This window comes from Pteronotus mesoamericanus, unplaced genomic scaffold (assembly GCF_021234165.1).
Source record: "Pteronotus mesoamericanus isolate MK-2021 breed Mesoamerican mustached bat unplaced genomic scaffold, CSHL_Meso_final contig_65, whole genome shotgun sequence".
Classification (NCBI taxonomy): Eukaryota; Metazoa; Chordata; class Mammalia; order Chiroptera; family Mormoopidae; genus Pteronotus; species Pteronotus mesoamericanus.
Genome location: NW_026555228.1, coordinates 2,488,126 through 2,496,156, shown reverse-complemented (window position 1 = coordinate 2,496,156; position 8,031 = coordinate 2,488,126). Strand labels below are relative to the sequence as shown.

The 8,031-nt window shown below is 38.1% G+C and overlaps 1 pseudogene; it reads left to right on the top strand.

Annotated features, from left to right (window-relative positions):
• Positions 1 to 290: 290 nt before the first annotated feature.
• Positions 291 to 413, top strand: LOC129076996 (uncharacterized; annotated as a pseudogene).
• Positions 414 to 8,031: the final 7,618 nt, after the last annotated feature.

Here is an 8,031-nt window from a genome sequence, read left to right as displayed (position 1 = left end):
AGTTGTCCATTAGAAAGGGAGAACTATCTCTTCACAGATGACCTTATCTTATATATAAAAAACTCTAAACATTCTAAAATTGTTGGAATTAATAAATTAATTCAGCTGGTTGTCCAATATAAAATCAGCATGCAAAAAATAAATTGTGTTTCTATATACTAACAATAATCCAAAAAGAAAATTTTTAAAAATCCATTTATAATAGCATAAAAAAGAATAAAACACTTAGGAATAAACTTACCCAAGGAGGTAAAACACTTACAATGAAAACAATAAAACATTGCAGAAAGAGCTTTGTGTAGTGCCATTATCATAGCCAATGAGGTTTATCCAAGGCGTGATTATTGCTAATTAAAAAACATTGCAGAAAGAAATTAAAGAAGACACAAATAAATGGAAAGACACCTTGTGTTCATGGATTGGAAGATCCGATATTGTTAAGATGTCCATACTACCAAAGTGATGTACAGATTCAATGTAATACCTATCAAAAGTTCACCAATGTTTTTTGCAGGAATAGAAAACTTCATCCTAAAATTAATATGGAATCTCAAAGGACTCTAAATAGCCAAAACAATCTCGAAAAAGAGGAACAAATTTGGAAGTCTTACACTTCCTGATTTCAAAACTTCTTACAAAGATACAGAAACAAAACAGTGTGGTACTGGCATAAAGACAGATATATAGATCAAAGGAATTAAATAGAGAGCTCAGAAATAAATTTTTGCATATATAGTCAAATGAATTCTGAAGAGTGCCAATACCATTCAATGGGAAAAAGTCTTTTCAACAAATGCTATTGGGAAGACCAGATATTCATATGCAAAAGAATGAAGATAAACCTTTATCCTGCATCATAAACAAAAATTAACTTAAGTGGATCAGACTTATAACAGCTAAAACTGTAAAGCTCTTGGAAGAAAACATGGGAGAAAAACTTCATAATATTAGATTTGGCCATGATTTCTTATATACAACACTGAAAAAAAATAGATAAATTGGACTACATCAAAATTTAACATTTGTGCATCGAAGGACACTATCAACAAAGTGAAAAGGCAACCCGCAAAGTAGAAGAAAATACTTGCAAATCATCTGATAAAGGGATATCCAGAATACATGAAGAATTTCTACAACTCAACAGCAAAAATCCCAATTAAAAATTGGCAAATGACTTGAATAGGCATTTCCCCAAAGGTATAGAAATGGTGACTACAAATATGAAAAGGTGCTCAACATCACTAACTATTAAGGAAATGCAAATCAAAACCACAATGTGATACCACTTCATACCCATTAAAGAGGGCTATTATTAAAAACAACAACAACACAGAATATAACAAGCGTTTGCCAGCACACAAAGAAATTGGAGCTCTGTGTACTGCTAGTGGGAATGTAAAAGGGTGAAGCTGCTATGGAAAGCAGCGTGGAAGTTCCTAAAAAATTAACAATAGAATTATTGTATATTCCAGCAAGTTGACTTCTGTGTATATACTCAAAAGAATGGGAAACAGAGACTTGAATAGATATTTGTACCCCCCATGTTCATAGCAGCAGGATTCACGATAGCTAAAAGGTGGAAGCAACCCAAATGTCTACCAGTGGATGTATGGATAAACAAAATGTGCCTTATATATACTCAATGGAATATTATTCAGCCTTAAAAAGGAAGGAAATTCTGACACCTGCTACATTAGGGCGAATCTTGAAGACATTAACGCTAAGTGAAATACGTCAGTCATAAAGGGACAAATGCTGTATGTTTCCACTTATATGATACACATGAAGGGGTCAAATTCATAGAGACAGAAAGTGGGATGGTGGCTGGTAGGAGCTAGGGGAGCGGGGAAATGAGGAGTTAGTATTTAATGGCTATAGAGTTCCAGCCTGGGAAGATGAAGTTCTTAAGATGGACGTTAGTGGTAGTTGCACAACAATATGAATATACTTAATGCCACCGAACTGTGTACTTAAATAGTAAATTGCATTTTATATATGTTCTATTACAATAAAAAAATATGAAATTAAGGAATTGTACCATTTAAGATGCTCTTGAAATATTAACTGATATGTGAAACTATTAAATATAGTGTTCTTATTTCACACACATTTTAACCAAATACAGGAACATACACATCTTCAAGAGGCCAAATTCATTCTGGGAAACTTTGGAGATCTATAAATTGCAGGGAAACTCCTGCAATTTAATGCACACATTAAGTGCATATGTGTTTTTTTTTTCCTGGAGTCTGTGGTTTAATTCAGGTTCTCAAAGGACTAGGACACTATAACATTTAAGGATACCTGAAAGCATCAAGACCTTGAGTTTTGACTTAAATGTAGTCGCTAAGCTGACAGTAGAGCTGACATGGGGCTGAGGAACCAGGTGAGAAGACAAAAGCACACCCAGGCCAGGACAAGCTAATATGCATCTCCCAGTGCCCATACTGAGAGTCATTCCAGTTCTCCACATTCTGCTGCATGTGGTAATACAAACACATAACCCTGTCTTCATACTGAACCCATGTGTGTGTGTGATTATGATACATTTGCTGGGAAAAGACCCTCATTGTTTTAGTTTTTATTTCATTTGCCTGATTATAATTTGTTTTATTTAGCTTGTTATTTAGGGATCATGGAGTGGATTTTTCACCTTGCTGCTGGATAAAAAGAAAGCATTAAACTCACCATGAGAATTTGTCACTCTTCATTTAGGGGTCTTTGATAATGTTTTTCAAGCTGTCTTCAGATAAGATTCTGAGAGGGTGTTTCGGGTATACACAGGGAGGGAAGGAGAAGCCAAGCTAGGTCTCCAGACTTCCAACCACCTTCAAAGTACTTTCGTTTCTTTGTATCTGTCTTACACATACACACACTTCATTGGAAAATTCTATGAACTTTTCTGAGTTGTACAAACTCCATCAAGTATCAAGTATGGATCAGTAATTAGAAACTAGGTTGTGCTACAATAACACACAGCCTCCAAAATCTCAGGGCTCCACCCACCAAAAACCTTGTTGTCTCTCATATGTCTGACATTTGTATAGGTTTATGCTCATTACAGTCACTTGGGGACCCAGGCTGATGCAAGATCCACCTGAACAGTCTTCCATAATAAATAAGGTAAGCAAAGGGGAAGTGCAATATTACACACTGAATCTGAAAGAATCCCCTCTCATCTTTTTTTTTGTAATCCTCACCCAAGGATACGTTTATTGATATTAGAGAGAGAGGAACGTAGATAGAGAGAAAGGAGATGAGAGAGAGAGAGAGAGAGAGAGAGAGAGAGAGAGATGGGTTGTCTCCCATATGCACCCCAACCGGGGATCAAACACATAACCCAGGCAATGTGCCCTGACCTGACCAGGAAATGATCCACAATAATTTTTTTTGTGCAGGAATGGCACTCTAACCAACTGAACTACCTGGCCAGGGATCCTCTCCTTTTTTCAACTAATGCTAGTCACCTGGCCACACCTACTTTCAGGGCAGTAGAGGAGTAAAATCCTCCGGCATGCTAGGAAAGAGAGGAGAATTAGGATATTTGTGACAGTACGAGCAACCTCCATAATGCTTGTATTACTTAAGCCACAATCATATGAGAAATGTTTTATAAAAAGATTAATAGGAGTTTACTTAAAGTTCTGTTTGGAATTATATAATCTCAAAAGATGAGGAAAGTCTGTAAAGGAATTTCCCTACAAAAGTTTTTTTTTTTATTTTTTGGAAGAAGAAAGATTAATAATCAAGCTAATCATATTCAGGATTCAAGCAGTGAGTACGTTTGGTCATAAAGTGTATTCCACACCAGTGATAACTTTGTACCTGTCAGCATAAGCTAATCAGAAGGCTAGTATAATTTGCTGAATTTGTCTCCTTAAATTTGACAGAGCAGTTGTGCCATAGTAAATAGACTCACTCTTCCAACTACCCTTCCCTGCCGTTTCTCTGAATGGGCCTGAGCAGAAAGTAAACCAGTAAGAGGTCAAAATCTGAAGCTTTGAAAGGGAGGGGCAGTAAAGAATGACCCACCCTTCTTGTAATAGACAGCAGTGGGGGTGGGGCAAGGGAAGCAGCCAAGGCCACTAGCATTGAGGTGTTACATCCACTATTTTCACATTTCCCTAAAACCCAATTCTCCTTCACTGATTTTCTCAGACAGGAAAGATGAGGACAGAGCCTCATGACCCAACCATGGAACATGAGAGTGGATTACTACCACTCCAGTATAAGCCACATCTTAAAGGAAAGAGTAGATCATCGATTAAAGATACTTTCATAGAGCCAAGGTGGGAGGCAACTAATAGGCTCCTTCTCTACAGCCATCTCCCTTTTAAGTGCTTTGGGTATGGACAGCATAATTCAGTGGGAACACGACATACTGGTTGTTCTTGGGAGTATTTAAACAGGTTGACTTTAACTCAAGCTAGTGCAAAAGTACAATGCAAAATAACCAACATTCATTCATTCATCCAATCATTCAACATATATCTATTGAGTGGGCACTAACACTTCGACATGTCGATTGAATGCACATATTAGCCACTACTGCTTCCTACAATCCACATATCAAGGCAGCTCCCTACCTGTACTCCCCAAATATTATGTTATAGATCATATTGTTACAACTTGAAAATGATTGACTCAGCTTCATATGAAAAAGAGCAAACTAGAATACACATGTACCACTTCCCTTTCCTAAAATCCCTTTCTTAATTCCCATGACTATACATACATTTACAAAACAAAAGGCAGAAACCCAGGACAACAAGGAAAAGAGAGGAGATAATAGGATCAAACTTTCAGCAGCTGGTGAGCAGATGGATATGATCATTTGTTTAGCAGGCCCAAGAAAATGGAAACCTAAATCAGCAATGGAGAAAGTCAAGGGAAAAATTAGTATTATGGGTCTCCCACCCCCAAGACTCAGGAACTCCTTGGCTCAGATACTACAGCAAAAACAGTGCAAATGTGGAACTAATGGTAGAATGGTTAGTGGAAGCATTATTTCACAGAACTAGAACAAATAATTCTAAAATTTGCACAGAACCAAAAAAGACCCTGAACAATCAAAGTAATATTGAAAAAGAACAAAGCCGGAGGTATCATGCTCCCTGATATCAAGCTATATTGCAAAGCCATAGTAATCAAAACAGTAGGGTACTGGCACAAAAATAGATACAGAAATCAATGGATCAGGATAATGAGTCCAGAAGTAAACCCATACACATATGGTCAATTATTCCACAGCAAAGGAGGCAAAAATACACAATGAGGGAAAACAGACCCTTCAATAAATGGTGTTGGGAAAACTGGATGGCTATAAGCAAAAGAATGAAATTGGACTATTATCTTGCACCATACACAAAAATAAGCTAAAAGTGGATTAAAAACTTGAATGTAAGACCTGAAACCATAAAAATCCTAGAAGAAAAATAAGAAGTCAGCCCTTCAACATCAGTCTTAACAACACTTTTTTTGGATATGTCTTCTTGGAAAAGGGTAACAAAACCAAAAATAAACAAATGGGACTACATCAAACCAAAAAGCTTTTGCACAGCAAAGGAAACCATCAACAAAATGAAAAGACAAATGAATGTGAGAAGATATTTGCAAATGATTTAATGTCCAAAATATGTAAAGAACTCATAGAATTAAATATTTTTAAAAATTATCTAATTAAGACTAGGTAGAGGACTTTAAGTACTGGTAGGAAAATTGAGAAAATCTGCCACAAAATTCCCTTAAAAAAACAAAGATGAATGCCCTTGCCCCTCAACATCATGGGGGTTCATCCATCTCAAGTTTATGATGGCCAAGTTAGATTGTCATCTAAAAGCATTCAGTACGGCAACCAAGTTTGTAGGTTTTGGACTGAGTTCGTGATTTTCAAACTAGCCATCAGGAAGCCAAGAAATAAATGCTGCAAGAGAATCAACAAACTTTCTAGTTGCAATCTTGACCTCTGCAGATCAAAGCTGAATACAGGTCAGGATCTTAGGGGCTTTATTTTATACACAGAAGACTCTAATCCTCAGGTCCTGCCAATCATAGAATCAACACAAACACTAAATTCACCTAAACATACTCAGGGCCTTTTTCTCCCTGACTACACACACACACACACACACATCAATATATCTATATATCTATACGTCTATGACAATACACACATATATAATTTTTCCTTAAATCATAGGCTTCCCTGAACATCACATTTAATCAAACTCATGGTTCCTTTTGACATGATGAAGATTAGGAATCTCATGTAAGAGAACTTGCCCAAATTCTAAAGGCTGGATATTGCTCTCCTCCCCGTTGACATTGAAATTACGGAAAATGGGAAACTGATAATAACAAAAGCAAAAAACAAGCAAACAGCCTTCCTTGCTATGTTTCATCAAAATAAATATTTACCTTATTCCTTATTACAAATATAACATGAGCATTGGGATAAACTCGCAACACTAAGAGGAATATAAAATAGATAGACACATAGAAGAGCTTGTGTACCACATGTTGCATTATTCCAGGCACTTTTATACGTGTGTGAGTATATTTTTAAAGAAAAACTAGAATCACTTAATATTATCTCCTCAGAGACCTGTTTTCTCACAGAGTAAACATTTTTTCTCTGTCAATTCACTCGTTCTTTCTCAACAAAAACAAAAAAATATGTAAAAGGCAAAATTTTTTTAAGTGATTGAATTTTAAAAATTTCCCCTTATTTATCTGAGTGTTGAATCTTCTGGGCCACACAAAGAATGGAGAGATAGTATAATGGCAAGTTTCTGAGTTGGAAATCAAGCACCTTCACTTATATCTCTGGGCTTCTTTGCTTCTATGTAAAATGAAGGGTTGGAAGGAAGTGTCTCTAAGATAGCTTCAGGAAGCAAAGAGCCTCCTGATCTTGGAGTCAGGGATATTGAGCTTCAGCTCACTCCATACTAGACAGGAACACTGTGCCAATCACTTAGCATCAGTAAGTGCTGCCATTTTTCTCCTTATAAAGGGACTGAAATTAACTCACTTTAACAGGCTGTTGCATGGGAATTTCCCGGCCTGGAATTCTGGCTGGGGCCCAAAGCTGAAGACAATAGATAATGCTAGACTACCCATGAAGGATTTGTTAAGTGGCTCAAAACTGACCTTATGATCCTTATTCATTGCTCACTACCTGCCTGCACATGAGAGGAACCCAGGCACTGAGATGAGGGAGCCGCATGTAGAAAGGGAGGAGAGGGCCACAAGCTTGCTCTCCTCCCCTTTGGGAGAACAATCAGAGTGCTTTTCTACTTCCTGCAAGGGTAGAAGCCAGCCTCAGGGACCTATGTTCTTTCCTCTGCCCCAGTGTTTGGGCCACAGAGACTGGCACATGACTCTTCTCTTGCTGGGCAAGTTTAAAGATGAGAAGAGAAGCAGAGGCTGGAGCAGGCACAGCCTACACCTCCAGAGGTCTGTGGAAAAAGGAGAGGCGTTTTCTGTGGCTAAGGGAGTGATACCAAATGTAGCTGCATCAGACTAGCCCGCCCATGGACATGGCTGCCAGAGTGTGATGACCCCCATGCAAAGTGGCCGTGAGGGACCCATGGTCAGAAGTAAGTTAGAGAGAGAATGGCTGGAACTGGGAAGCTAGGAAGAGTCTGAGATCCCACAAAGGAAGGGTACTCCACATTCCACAAAAACACTGCCCATAAGAAAGAGCCAGCTTTGGGATGGCTTCCCCCAAGGGCCCCCACACCAGACTGAGAGAATCAGACCAGTGGAAGGTTTTTCTTCCTCATATCCCTCCCTCCTTCAGCTGGACACTGTGGAGGAGGCAGAAGCTGCAGGCAGGCAGAGAAGGGGCAGCCTGAAGATGGAAGTGAGGAAAAGAGGCCCTGCCCATTTTCTTCACTAAGGTTTCCAATCTGGGCAGGATGAGCAATGGGAAATCTGAGAACTTTTGAATTGTATTTGCTATCAAAATACCAATTTTGATTGGACCAGACTTCTTAATAGCTAAAAATAGAACTATTCTAATATGTCCAG